Source organism: Protopterus annectens, chromosome 2.part0, assembly GCF_019279795.1.
Source record: "Protopterus annectens isolate FY-2018-M chromosome 2.part0, PAN1.0, whole genome shotgun sequence".
NCBI classification, from domain to species: domain Eukaryota; kingdom Metazoa; phylum Chordata; order Ceratodontiformes; family Protopteridae; genus Protopterus; species Protopterus annectens.
This window is the reverse complement of record NC_056728.1, coordinates 841,585,013-841,599,972: the sequence shown is the minus strand read 5'-3', so window position 1 is coordinate 841,599,972 and position 14,960 is coordinate 841,585,013. Positions and strand designations below refer to the sequence as shown.

General features: G+C 47.0%; 1 protein-coding gene across 5 annotated transcripts in view; it reads right to left on the bottom strand.

The window, feature by feature from the left end:
• USO1 (USO1 vesicle transport factor) overlaps positions 1 to 14,960 on the bottom strand; it is a 1,866,649-nt gene that overhangs the window by 1,603,646 nt on the left and 248,043 nt on the right. The gene's annotated exons all lie outside the window — the stretch shown is intronic.

Here is a 14,960-nt window from a genome sequence, read left to right as displayed (position 1 = left end):
GAATTTGTAACCTCTTGAAACCACATCCAGAACCCACTTGTCTTGGGTTATGTGAGTCCAATTTAGGTGAAAAAGAGAGTTTTCCTCTGAGAGGGGCTTCCAGGCAAGAAGTTCCTGCAGCCCAGCAGAGGGAGTCATTGAGCCTGTTTTCTTTGAGTTTGAGTTCTGCCCTCTCCACCCCTAGGGGTGGAAGCAGTCCACTGTCTTGGTCTGTAGGAGGTCTGCGTTTGGGGCCTTCCTCTGGAGCGTCTGTATTTACCCCTCTGAGGCCTGTCTGAATTGGGGAAGGAGCAATTTTTAGTTGGCCAATTCCTACTAAATCTGGGGGGCTGTACTTGTAAGAAATCCTTAACCGTTTGCATGGATTTTGCCTTGTCCTCCATCTTCTTTATCACCTCTTCAGCCTTAGATCCAAACAAAACATTATACTGAACAGGAGCATCCAGTAACTTAGCTTTCACTTGATCAGGCAAGTTTTGTTCCTTTAACCAAGCATGTCTTCTAATGACTGTGCCAGAGGCAGCAGCCCTACAAGAAGCCTCCAAGGCATCAAAACCACAGTGTAAACCATGCTTCCCTACTTGTTCAGTGGCATGCATTAAATCATGTAATTCCTTATTATCTGCACAAGCGGAAATGGAAGCTAGCTTTTGTTTCAAAACAGACAGTAGAAATTGCTGGTATTTTAGCATATGAAATTGACAGTTTAAAGCAAAGTTGCAGAAGTGTACACTTTTTTGCCCCATCTCTCTAAGTCTCTGGAATCCTTATCTGTGGGACTGGGTTTTTTAGCAGAAGTGGCCTTAACCCCCTTAGGACCCTGAGAAATGGTTTCAGGGTCAGCAGTAGGGTTCTTGTATAAAAACTGGTAAGAATCAGGAACCCTATAATATCTGTCTGGCTTAGCAGGAGCTGGAGGAAAAGAGTCAGGAGTTAAGTTAGCCTCAGAAAAGGCATCATCCACAATATCCAAAATAGGAGGAATAGCCAGGGGTCTATGTTGGGGAAGAAGAAGGAAATCCCTAAGTCTTTTCTTAGATTCCGAGTACTCCTGTCCTTCCCAGTGAAAATGTTCCCTCATTTTGTGTAAAGTTTCCCCAAAAGAAAAATCCTCAGGTGGAGAAGCTGAAGGAATGGATTTCTCAGCATCAGAATCCTCATAAGGAGGGAAAGAATAATCCTGGTCAGAAGAAGACACTGAAGAAACAGATGCCTGATCAGAAGAGTCATAATACAATTCCTGCCTTGGCCTTTTATCTGGTGGGGGATGTGAACCCCTAATCATGGTAAGTAAGTCCTCCGCCATCTTAAGTAACTGTTTTTGGGACTTGGGTCCCGGATCAGAAGAGGCCTGGGCTGAAGTCTTAGATTTGGAAGGAGTCTTTGTCTTTGGCTTTGCCTTTATCAAAAGCTGTGTAGGCCTGAAAGCCCCCTCGGAAGCCGGTACCTGCACAGCGGCTCCAGACCCATCTGAAGGAGCATTGTCCGAAGGTCCTGCAGCTGAAATACTCAAAGGCCTAGTTGGCTCCTCGTGGGAGTCCGTTTTGGCCATCGGTTCCGAAATGGCCAACGACGGGGGCTGCGAAAGCACCTCACTGACGACGGCTGAACCTGTAGCTGGCTCTGCTTGTAAAACGTCGTCTGATTTAGACCTCGGAGGCCTGTCTTTATCCTTGCATCGTTTGTGAACTCCGGTAGTCGGAAGTGTGTCCGACAACATTCTGAAATTAAATCGCCTACCGAAGTAATGAAAAGCAAAATCGTACCTTTGTTTAATTGTACGTTGGTTAAATCTAGCACAAAACCGACAACTAGCTACGTCGTGGCCTAAGCAAGGAATACAGTAAGAATGGAAATCTTTCTGAGGTATTTGCTTCCCACAAGAAATACAATTATTAACTTTTTCTGACATCGGACTGGAGCAAGAAAAAAGTTTCCCCAACGGGGTACTTAGCTTTGAGCAGAAGAAGTAAGTCTTCGGACTGAAGTACGTAAAAGAATTGTCAGGAGTCAGCCGATCGGCACTTGCGAACTGCTTTCACCGCACGGCAAGAAAGACTGGAGAACATGGCGTCGGCTGCCAGCTTTGTACTCCTGGCACTCTGACGTCAGGGAGCATGGCTGAGCAGCCGACGCCGGACCCAGACCTTGGGATTCTGGCCGACCGAGGACTGCCTGCCGGCAGGGGAGAACCCTACAGTGATGACTGCAACAGTGAAACACGATGAACATCTACATTTGATGGAGTGATAGGCAACCTGAGAAGTGAAACTCAAAAAGGAGAGAACAGCAGTCTTACCTTCAGAGTTACGAAGGTCAGATGCCACCAAAAAGTACAGTTTTGTACCTACCATAAATGTAGATGTCCGAACTGGATAGCATCTGCAGTCATAACAAATGGGTTGTCCTGTCGTCAGGCAGCCCTTCGGTCGGCCGGATTCCAAAGTCTGGGTCCGGCTTCGGCTGATGTCGCACTTCACCCGACGTCATCTCTGGTGGTCTTCGGGTATAAAGGCATCAGCCGACGCCATTTTCCTCAGTGTTTCTTGCCCCAGATGCCAGTTGCCCTCTTGGAAGGCTAAATTTTGGATAAATGCCAATGTTCCCAAAAAGTAGAAGGCAAACACAAAAATAAGCATGTATGTACATATATACAAACAAATACACCATAAGAGACTCCCCAGCTAGCTATTAGGAGGGTAAATACCCTAGGAGTACCACAGAGGGAAGGAGGGTAATCCTGACTGCAGATGCTATCCAGTTCGGACATCTACATTTATGGTAGGTACAAAACTGTACTATGTCCTTCATGGATGCATCTGCAGTCATAACAAATGGGTAGAATACCATAGCCAAACTAGGGGTGGAGGAAGAAAAATTATGGTGTAGTTAGGATCCCTTGCAGTACAGCAGTGGCAAACCCTGCTCGGGATCTAGAGTATAGAGGTAAATTATAATGCTTGGCAAATGTATGCACGGAGGTCCAAGTAGCGCCTCAATAATGTCCTTGGTTGCCACTCCTCGTAAGAAAGCTGTGGTAGTGGCTGTAGCCCTTGTAGAATGAGGTCTTATGTTCTGTGGAATTGGTTTTCCATGGTAGGAGTAACAGAATCTTATGCAATTTCCTATCCATTTGGAGATTGTCTGTTTGGAAATTGCTTTTCCTTCCCTTCCTGTTGCATAGGCTACTAAAAGCTGGTCAGTTTTTCTGTTACTTTTGGTTCTGTCCAGGTAGTAGCGTAACTGTCTATGTACATCCAAGGTATGCAGCATTCTTTCCCCTGTTTTGTGGATTGGGAAAGAAGGTAGGTAGGTGGATTGCCTGGTTTAAAGACACTCTGGATACCACCTTAGGCATAAATGTAGGATTAGTTCTCATGGACACCCTATCTTGATGGAAGATTAGGAAGGGTTGCACTGCCATTAAGGCCTGTAGTTCGAAACCCTCCTTGCTGAGGTAATTGCCGGTAGGAAAGCAGTTTTCCATGACAGGTGTTGCAGATCTGCTGTTGCTGCTGGTTCAAACGAGGGAGTGTCAACTTTTCTAGCACAAAGTTCAAGTCCCATGCTGGTAATGGTGGTTTCCTAGGAGGTTTTACATTCTTGATCCCTCTGAGGAACTGCCTGAGTAGAGGATGCAAAAGACAGGTGGAGCGGCTGTATTCTGCTGAAATAGCTGATGCATGTATCTTGATGGAGGAATAGGACAGGCCTGTATGTAGAAGCTCTGCCAAGTACTCCAGAATGTTAGCAATATCTATGTTCGACACATCTTTTCCTCTTTCAGTACTCCAAATGACAAACCTTTTCCATTTTCCTGCATAGTTCCTTCTTGTTGAAGGTCTGCGGGCCTCAAGGATAATGTCTTTAACCCTTTGGGAAAGGTCTGGGTTAGTTGCTGCTATGTGATGTTCCAGGCAGTCAGTTGCAAGGTTTTTAGGTTTGGATGCATGATGTTGTAGTTGTTCTGAGTTAACATCAAAGGCATCGGGGTATTGACCACATTCTCTCCCGAGACATGCTCCTCAGCAATGGGTACCAGTGTTGTCTTGGCCAATTCGGAGCTATCAGGATTATCCTTGGACGTTCCTCTTTAAGTAGTACCTTGTGCATCAAGGGAAGAGGTGGAAATGCATATGCTGTCAGGCCTTTCCAGCTGAAGGATAGAGAGTCCACCTTCCATGCAAGTGGGTGGAATGTCCTTGTGCAGAATTCCTTGAGCTGGTGATTGAGTGGGGAAGCGAATAGATCTATTTGTGGCATTCCCCATTTCTTTGTGATGGCCTTGAAGATGTCCGGGTGTAGCATCCATTCGTGAGCATCCGAGGTGGTTCTGCTTAACATGTCTGCTAGGGTGTTCTCTTTTCCGGCACAAATATTGCCTGTAACTGGATGTTGTAGCTGAGAGCCAGATTCCAAAGGTCCAAAGTCATTCTGCATAGGGGTATGAATGAGTGCCTCCCTGTTTGTTGATGTACCACATGACTGTGGTGTTGTCTGTCCTTATCATCAAATGGCCTTCTTTGAGGAATGGTCTGAATTTTTGGATTGCCAGTATTACTGCCAGCATTTCTTTTGGTTTATGTGCAGGTGCAGCTGGTCTTGAGTCCACAATCCTTGTATGCATTTGTCCAGCATGTGCCCCATCCTAGGTCTGAGGCGTCCGTTGTGATGGTTTGGCTTGCTCGAAAGTTGTGGAAGGGTAAGCCTGGGTTTGACTGGCATGCTTGAGCCCACCATAGGAACTCCTGTTTTAGGCATGGGATTAGTGGGATTTCTGTTTCTAAGCTGTGCCTGTGCTGAGACCATAAATTCTTTAGGTACCACTGTAGCTTTCTCATATGCAGTCTGGCATGTGGGACCAAGATTATGCATGATGCCATGAAGCCCAAGGCCTGCAGAACTTTTCTTGCTGTTAGTTTGTTCTGCTTTGTTAATGCCAAGAAGTAAAGAGGGAGCTCTTTTGTTTTTCTGCAGTTAGGAATGCCATTTGTTTTACTGTGTCCAATTCCACCAAGAATGTTCTTGTTTGGGATGGTATCAGCCTTGACTTTTGTAAATTGACTGTGTATCCCAGGGCTTGTAGCAAGTAAATGACCCTTTGTAAATCTGTTGTCAGCTTGCTTTTGTTGTCCGCTTGTAACAGGCAGTCGTCCAGGTATGGATAAATTTGGATTCCCTGTAGTCTGCAGTGAGCGATTACTGATGCCAGGCATTTTGTGAATACTCTGGGCGCAGTAGATAAGCCAAAGGGCAATGCTGAGAATTGATAATGCTCTGATCCTGCAAGAAATCTGAGGTATCTTCTGCAATTTTGTCGAATGGGGACGTGCAGGTATGCCTCCTTGAGATCTAGAGTTACCAACCAACACTCCTTGCCCAGCATGGGAAGAAGTTGCTGTAGGGTCAGCATTTTGAATTTTGGGACAATGATGTATGTGTTTAAGACGGACAGGTCGAGAATAGGTCTCCAACTTTTCTCTTTTCTTGGTACTAGGAAGAGTCTGGAGTAGAATCCTTTGCCCTGTTCTGTTATTGGTACTCTTTCCACAGCTCTCATCTTTGTTAATTCCGCTATCTGCTGTAGAGCTTCTATTTTTTGATTTGGAGGTAGGTTTGGCATTCCTCTTTTTACTGGTAAGGTGTGGAAGTGGAACCGGTAGCCTTGGTCTATGGTTTGCAAAATCCACTTGTCTTTTGTGATATAGTGCCAATTTTTTCGAAAATAAGGCTAACTTTCCGCCTAATGGTGCTGCTATTTGCTCCCTGGTAGGCGGTGACAGAGCCAAGTCACTGTGATTGTCCTGTTGCAGTGGCAGTGGTTGTGTCTGTGCCTCGGTTATTGCCTTGCCACTGTCGTCCTCTGTAGGCACCTCCTCTGGATTGATTTCTGCCTCTAGAGCGTCTATTCCTGCCCCTTTGGGATCTTGTGGAGTCAGGAAAGGACCAATTTTTGGCAGGCCAGTTCCTGCTAAACCTTGGGGGCTGAACCTGTAAGAAATCTTTAACTGTTTGTACAGATTTTGCCTTTTCTTCCATTTTCTTCATTACTTGCTGGGCAGGTGTACCAAATAGACTGGCCTTATCCATAGGAGCATCTAATAGCTTTGCTTTAACATGATCCGTAAGACCTGTTCTTTCAACCATGCATGCCTTCTTATCACTGTGCCAGTCATGGCTGATCTAAATGAAGCCTCCAGTGCATCATAGCCACATTTTAAGGAATGGTTACTAACCTGTTGGATGTTATTCACCATTTCTAATACATATTTCTTATCTAAGGATTCATCAGAGGACAGTTTTTTAGTTAACTGATCAAGCATAAACTCTTGGTATTGGATCATATGAAACTGACAGTTTAAAACTCTAGCTGAAAGAGTAGCAGAGGTGTAAACTTTTTCCCCATCTCTCTAAGGACCTGGATTCCCTTTCAGAAGGAATAGGGTTTTTGCTGTGGTCGAGGCTACTGCCTTAGGCCCCTGGGATATAGTTTCGGGTCTGCAAGTGGGGCCTTGTATAGGTGGTGATGAGTGTCTGGCACCCTGTAAAATCTATCTGGTTTGGCAGGGGCTGGAGGTAAAGAATCAGGAGCAGTGCAAACATCATTAAATGCATCATCCACAACAGGCAGTACAGGAGGTATAGCTAAGGGCCTATGTTGTGGTAAGTGCAGAAAAGTCCTAAGCCTTTTCTTGAATCTGAGAAATCTTGTCCCTGCCATTGGAATTGTTCTCTCATGGCATGTAAGGTTTCCCAAAGGAAAATTCCTCTGGTGGAGAGGCAGCTGGAATGGATTCTTCAGCATCGGAATCTTCATAAGTAGAAAAAGGAGCCTCTGGCTGGTCTGTAATGTCTGAGTCATCCGTGAGAATCATCAGAGGACACTGGCTCGGGGCTCTGCTCTAGGTCTCTTTCTGGGGGCTGAGAGGCCCTGTCTGGGTGAGATTGGGATCCCCTAATTAAGGATATTAAATCTTCTGCCAGAGTAAGCATTTGTGAACTTGAAGTGGGCCTGTGTGAGGGGGGCTTAACAGGCACTGATTTAGCAGATTTGGCTGCTTTAGCCCTGGCAAAGGCCTTAATAGACATGGCTGCAGGAGGCCTAGCAGCACCACGTGCTGGGGTAGAGACATCCAAAGGGATGGTGTCTGATAAATCACTAGGAACCACAGTTGTAGGCAAAATTTCTGAGGCCGATTCAACTAAGGTAGCAGGAGCCTCAGTAGTAGTCATGGATTCGGCTGAAGATTGACCAGTTTTCTCGGTTTCGGCCGAAACAGAGACACCGCGAGTGTCGGTCTTTTTCTTTGCGTTTTTTAACAATTTGGGTAGTCGGAGGATCCGTCGGCATAATGTACGCAAAATCTGAGCCGAAAAACTGTTCAGCAAACTCCGACCGACGCCTAAGCGTTCGTCGGTTGAAGGAAGCACAGGCCGAACAGGCTGCTACGTCGTGGTCTGGGCCTAAGCAAGGCAGACAGTAAGAGTGGAAATCTTTATGAGGTATTTGTTTCCCACAAGTTAAACAGTTATTGACTTTTTCTGACATCGGCTGAGGCAAGAAAGAGTCCCCAACGGGGTACTTAGCTTTTAGAAGTCTTCGAAGTAGTATTCGGTAGTAGTAATCTCTGGATCTGACCGACCGGCACTTGCGAACAGCTTCTGCTTCGGCGCCACGGCAAGAAAGACTGAGGAAAATGGCGTCGGCTGATGCCTTTATACCCGAAGACCAGCAGAGATGACGTCGGGTGAAGTGCGACATCAGCGGCGGACCCAGACTTTGGAATCTGGCCGACCGAAGGGCTGCCTGACAACAGGACAACCCATTTGTTATGACTGCAGATGCATCCATGAAGGACATCATACCTGGGTTCAATAATTAATGGCTCTGAAGGCCAGAGAAGAAGACGTGTACACATTTTCCCAGAACCTCTCCATAGCCAGACTGTCTATTCAAAAGGAAAAGTTTGAAAGAGGGCAAAAACTTCGATGGCTTGTCAGCAAAAACAGAAACGACAGCAAGGTCTGAAGAAGGAAACTTGTAGAGGTATTTAAAGGGCCTCACATCCCTTATAAAAACTGTCAGGCTTCTAAGGGGCCAAAGGATGGAAATCAGGAACCAAAGAGGCAGCTGGAAATGTATCCAACAAGGGATCCAATCCAGGGGAAAATCAGCAAAAGATTTAGGAAATTTCATCTACAACAGCTTATAACACCTCTTAAATATGAGAGACTTGTGAGTAATCCCACTTAAAATGCTCCATCATGCGAACGACTATGTCGCCAAAGGACAACCCCTCAAAGGGAGAGTCAGGACTCATGGAATCTTCTTCCTCAGACCCATAATCCAAAGGTGAGGTAATCTGTGAGGAGTAGGCCAATGACTAATCCCCTGAATTCACCTCCTCATCAGAAGAATCACATTCCCTAATCATTTCAGCTGAGCAGATGACCAAGGAAAAGCAGGAACTGATACTCCCAGAGGTGGTCTTATGACCATCAGGGCATCGAACAACCCCTGGGTAAAATCATGTTATTCCCTCTCAGGATCCTTAGCTGTGGGAGGAGTGTGCTCAATATTTTGCTTCCTCTTTGACCAATGCAGGAGGCTATAAACTATGTCCAGACTCAATAAAGGTACCTTGGACCTCTTTTTTTAACCATAATCTGGGGAATTCCCCAAGGCCCCTTGGAAATGATCAGACATAGTTCTCCCTCAATGTCCACAGCAGACATTTGCCTTGCCTCTGAGACAAACCCATTCCATTCCAGCCTTTGACAAGCTCAAAGCAGAGGACACCGATGTTGGCACCAGATGCTCTTCTGGGTCTTCAATCACCCCAAAAGAGACACCCAGCGGAGGCTGGACAGCAGCAGAGTTAGACAAAGCCTTTTTGGTCTTCTTTTTAAGAGACAGCTGTACCTTGGGACGGGCATATTTGACCATGGTACCCTGGGTCAACTGTTTGAGACTTTGGTTCTCAAGACCAATGGATAAAGACAACAGATGGCTGCAATGCATTTTGGGAACAAAAGCCTGACAAATGATACACTGGATATGATTGTTTGAAACATCTAGGCAGAATAAATACTTCTCATAATTGTTTTCATGGGAAATCTGCCTCCCACACATTTTCCCTTCCTGGATGACATAAACCACACATACACAAATAAAAAGAAAATGAAGGAATGCGTACTGGGGCACACATCTGTAAATGGCTTGGAAGAAATCATCTCAGTGAAGGGTGTTCAAACAGATGTTTAACAGTGATGTTCAGACTGGTGGAACTAATTCTATGTATGGAACATAAATACTCCACCTTTATGCCTTATGCCTGTGTGGGGAGCATATGCCTGACATATGACGGTAGGATGATGTAAAGGCTTTGGTACACTGGCCGGACATTGGGTTATCCTTGGCAGGATTCCTACATGTTATGAATACTGCAACAGTGATAAGGAAGGACATTAAGCTTTATAATCACGTTCTGTCCCTAGGGAGAAGACACACTGGGTATGGAGATCTTTGTAGAGTATTTGCCTACTGCACTCAAACTTACCATCCTAGACAACACTTAAAGTACAGTAAGACACTTTACTCAATAAGGAAGGTTCTCCAGCTCATCTGAATCAGAGAAACTAACTGAAGCAACGATCACAAAGATCAGACAGACTGGTGTGACGTGCTCAGACTGGAAGCGACACAGTTTGAAGACTTACACTCATATGTGCATCGACATATCTCTACACTTACTAGCTGAAGTCATACATAGGATGAATGCTCCACAAAAGGTTTAAGCTTTAGCACCCCGGGCAGACGTCAGCGGCAAACATCCATCTGTTTGAAATACTGCAGAGGTGACTTCAGTCAGGACATTTCCACAAGACTCTTAGTAATGGTCCAAAAATAAATCACTCCCCACCTCCAAACCAGTTTTTATTAATGACATGCCATGTGTGAAAGTTAAGTGATGCAACCACAAGTGGTTATGAAATTAGAAGTTATGTACCTACCATAACGTTCCATGTTAGTTGTCTTCTCTCGCCTTCTTTCTTGCTGGATGGGTTCGGAGCCGATCCTCGGCTCCGACTCGGCACTTGCTTTAGCTTGAGAACTCCTTTTACCAGCTCGAGGCAACCCTATATCCCATGATGCAAGGCGGAACTACCTCAGATCTCGTTTGGTAGTTAACCTACCCTGCTAAAGAGTAACCTAACATAATTAGGAACACAAGTTCATAATAGAAGTCCCCATATGAAGGCTCAGGAGGAAACAACCTGATAGGAACTTTTCAAGATCTGTCCAGGCCAGGGGGAAGGAGGGAGGGATGCAAGAAAGAAGGCGAGAGAAGACAACTAACATGGAACGTTATGGTAGGTACATAACTTCTAAATGTTAAGTTGTCAATCTCGCCTTCATTCTTGCTGGATGGGACCGCGTCCCTAGCACCTGTATCCCGGTGGCTCAATGGAACAGACTCTTGAGAACTGTGGAACCAAAACTGGCCCTATCTCTGGAGGCCAAGTCCAATTTGTAATGAGAGACAAAGGTATGAGGCGTGGCCCAAGTAGCTGCTGCACAAATGGTATCAATAGGTAGCCTATCCTGAAAGGCTGCAGAAGTGGACAGACTCCTGGTTGAGTGTGCTTTTGGTTTAGAAGATAGCTGCTTGCCTCTGAGAGAGTACACATAGGAAATGGTGGAAGTCAACCATCTGGATAAGGTCACCTTAGAAACTGGAAGACCTATCCTGTTTTCTGCATAGGAGACAAATAATTGGTCCGATTTTCTGAATTGTTTAGTTCTATGCAGATAGTACCTGAGCTGACGATGGACATCCAAAAAATGCAGTTTCTGTTCAGCTCTGTCGGAAAAGTTTGGTAAAAAGACTGGTAGATCTATAGATTGGTTAATATTGGTTTGAGACACAACTTTGGGGAGAAAGGAAGGGTTCGTTCTTAATGATACCCTGTCCTTATGAAAAACCAAATAAGAGCGAATGCAGAGAGCTTGAATCTCGGAAACCCTTCTTGCAGAAGTGACAGCCAGTAAAAATATAGTTTTCCAGGTCAATAACTTCAAAGAACATGAAGGAGACGGTTCGAAAGGAGGTAGTATCACGGATGCCAACATTAAGTTTAGATCCCATTGCGGAGGAGGATGCTTTATAGGTGGTTTTAGGAGAAAAACTCCTCTTAGAAAGGCCTTGCACAATCTATGAGACATAATGTTATTGTCATGCAAGCCAACATGATACTTGGAAATAGCAGCCAGTTGTACTTTGACTGTAGATGACGAGGATCCTGAATGAAAAACCTCCGCCAGGAAATCTAAAACAGAATGTACAGGAGCAGTAAAGGGATCAATTTTTCTGGAATTTGCCCAAATAGAAAAACGTCACCACTTGCTAGCATAAACAGTCCTAGTGGACGACTTTAAAGAAGACACTAAGATGTCTCTGACAGAATCAGAAATCATCGGTAGCCTGGCTAGGGAAGGAAGTGGAGCAACCAAGCAGTGAGGTTGAGAGAATGAATGGCCCGGTGCTGCTGACCCGACTGGTGGATCAAGAGATCCGGAACTGGGTCCAGATGCCAGGGCTGCACCAGAAGTTGACTATGCAGAGACGGAAACCAAATTTGTCGAGGCCAATATGGGGCAATGAGGATCAACTTGGCCCTCAAAACGGTGGCTTTCTGAATGACTTGTGGAATCAAGGGAAAAGGAGGAAAAGCGTAGAAGTCCCGGGCCAATCCTGGGTTAGAGAGTCTCTCAGGGGTTGGCCTGGTAGGAAAGAGTGAAGAAATCGGGGCACTTGTTTTGAGGAGTAGCAAAAAGATCGCAACAAGGAGTGCCCCACTTCAGAAATATCTGATCCACTACAGATTGATTGAGAGACCACTCGTGAGGCATCAGAATGGATCTGCTCAGCCTGTCCGCCAATAGGTTGGACCTGCCGGGGATGTGCGTTGCTATCAGAAACCGATGAGAGGAGATCGCCCATTGCCAAAGTCTGAGAGCTTCTCGACATAACGGATAGGACCTGGTCCCGCCCTGTTTGTTGATGTACCAGACCACGGACATGCTGTCCGTTTGTACTGCAATAGTCCCCGTGGGAAGAAAGTCGCTGAGGGCTTGCAACGTTAAAAGCACTGCTCTCATCTCCAGGACATTTATGTGCAGATGGTATTCTATGGGTTGCCCGGTCCGGTCGACCATCCTGCCCTGATAATGCCCCCCCCCACCCGATCAGAGAGGCATCCGTAGTGACTGTGGCAACTGGAGGAGGGGGAATAAAAGGTCGGCCTTGATGAAGAAGAGGGGAAGATATCCACCAATTTAGATGAGCTCTGCACGACTGTGTGACTAAGATTTCGTGCCTCATCGGAAGAATGTGGTACGCCCACTGCGTGAATCGCATCCACTGCAGAAGACGCATGTGGAAGCGAGCCAGTGGTAGAAGAACAATGGCCGCAGCCATAAGACCTAGAACCTTCAGAATAAATCTGGCTTTGATCTTGTTGCTCTGCAATAGAATCCGAACTAATTTTTGGATGTCCAGAATTCTTTGATCTGTTAGTTTGGCTAACATTTTGACGGTGTTTAATTCTGCGCCTATAAAGGTGATAGATTGGCAAGGCAGCAGAGAAGATTTTTCAAATTTACTGAAATTCCCAAACTCCTGCAAAGCTGTAGAGTGTAGTCTCTGGACTGAAGAAGCTGACACTTGGTGGTGGCGGAGAGGAGCCAGTCGTCCAAGTAGGGAAACACCTGGAATCCTAGACGTCTCAGATGAGCTGTGACCACTGCCATGCATTTGGTAAACACTCTGGGGGCTGAAGTGAGGCCAAAGGGCAGTGCTCTGAATTGGTAATGACTGGTCCCTAGCCGAAAGCGGAGAAACCTTCTGGAGCGTCTGTGAATCTTTATGTGATAGTACGCATCCTGAAGGTCTATAGAGCACATCCAGTTGTCCTTGCCCAGAAAGGGCAGAATGGACTGAAGTGTGACCATCCGGAATCTTGCCTTCTTGACAAATCTGTTTAGATTGCTCAGGTCTAATATTGGTCTCCAATCTCCCGTCCTTTTGGGGACCAAAAAGAATCTTGAGTAGATGCCGGATCCTACCTGGTCTGCCGGCACAGTCTGGACGGCTCTTTTTCCTAGGAGCTTTGAAACTTCCTGTTCTGCCAAATCCCTTTGACCGGGTGAGATGTCTGGAAGGGATTGTAGAGGTATGGGAAACCTTTCGAAGGGGATTTTGTAACCCTCAGATATGATCGACTGTACCCACATCTCTTGTGATAGGGATTGCCAGGCTACTGGGTACAGTGAAATCCTTCCCCCGACTGCCTCCAAGGGTGGACAGTCGGGCAACACCTCAGGGATGCTGAAAGGGCTTCTCAGGAAGAGACTCCCTGTTGCCCTGGTTCTGAGGACCCCCTGCCTCTAGGGCGGTGTCTATTGTTACCCCCTCTGCCTCTGGGGGTAAACTGACCACGTGCGTCCGGTGTAGCTCCTTGGGCTTTACGGAACCACATCTTCCCCCCCTTCTGACCCTTGGGATATGGCCTAGAAGGAGCGGAAAACTGGACTCCAACGGCAGAAAGAGTTTTACCGTCCTGCTCACACCTGGTTAAGGTATCCTTCACCTGAGGTCCGAACAAAGCCGAACCATCAAAGGGGGTATTAGTGAAGGACGCCTTAAAGGGGTCCGCAAAATTACAAAGCCGCATCCAGGCTTGGCGTCTAAGAGCAACTCCTGTGCCTGCGGCCCTGCTCGCTCCATCGGCCGCATAGGATATGAGCCGCATGGAGGAGTTAGATATGGAATTCAGGATAGCAAGCTGCGAGGCAATCTTTTTCTGAGCCCCAGCAGCAGAAGGATCCTGGACTACTTCACCCAGTTCCTTGAGAATATCTCGTTGAAGCCTGGTGAAGTGACAAAGGTAGTTCAGCGAACTATTAGCAAAGGTCGCTGAAGAAAACATCCGCTTTCCATACCTGTCCATGGTCCTAGAATCCTTGTTAGGAGGATGGACAGGTACTGAAGGATCCGCCAGTTCCTTCTTAGTGGCCGCCACCACCATAGCATCCACAGAGACACCCTTGGAAAGGAACTGTTTGTCCGTAGGGGCCGTGATGAATTTGGATGGTCTCCTGGGGACAGGTTCCACAGAATCTGGAGCCATGCACGCCTTCCGAGCCACTACCTGCATAAGTGGGTCGAAAGGCGGAGACACCCAGGAGGTGGAGGGTCGGGATCCAAAGCCTCCAGGTATACCGACTCATCCTCGGAGGGATCAATGGCTGGCCAATTCCCCTCTGTTTGAGGAGCTCAAGGATGTCTGAAAAGGAGACATCCTCAGAGGGGGATCGTGGGGAACCCTCCGACTCATCTAAGTCGGTATCCGATGTAGTAGACTCGGGGGAGTCTGTGTGTTTCCTCTTACACGTCCTCTTCCGAGGGGGTTCACCTGCAGGATCAGGAGAAACTTCGGAATAGGAGGAAATTCCCAATGGGGAAACCTGGGGCGATGGATCCCTGGGCCTGAGAGCAAGAGGCTGGCAAGAGGCATCTGCAGGCACTGCTGAGGGAGGAGCTAGAGGGATGGACCGTTGACCAGGCTCAGAGGCCAGGACACTCCTCATCACCTCAAAGGCTCCCCTCCCCGGGAGGCCGGAATATCCCCGCTCCGAGGAAACAGGAATTTCCGGCTCCACTGAGAGGGAAGGCTCCGAGGCCGATGTCGGCGCCGAGCTTACCAAAGCCGAAGCCCCGAGAGGGAGAGCGGGGTCGGACAAGGGTCCGATGCCACTAGCCCCTCGGAGCCGACAGGAAACCGCGACCGGATCCCTCCAAGGAAGGTCTCAAGGAGGAGATCGGAGCCGAGGATGACGGAGCCGAAGGATGTATTGGCTCCGGCACCGAAACAGTCGCTGTCCCGAGAAGCTCCAG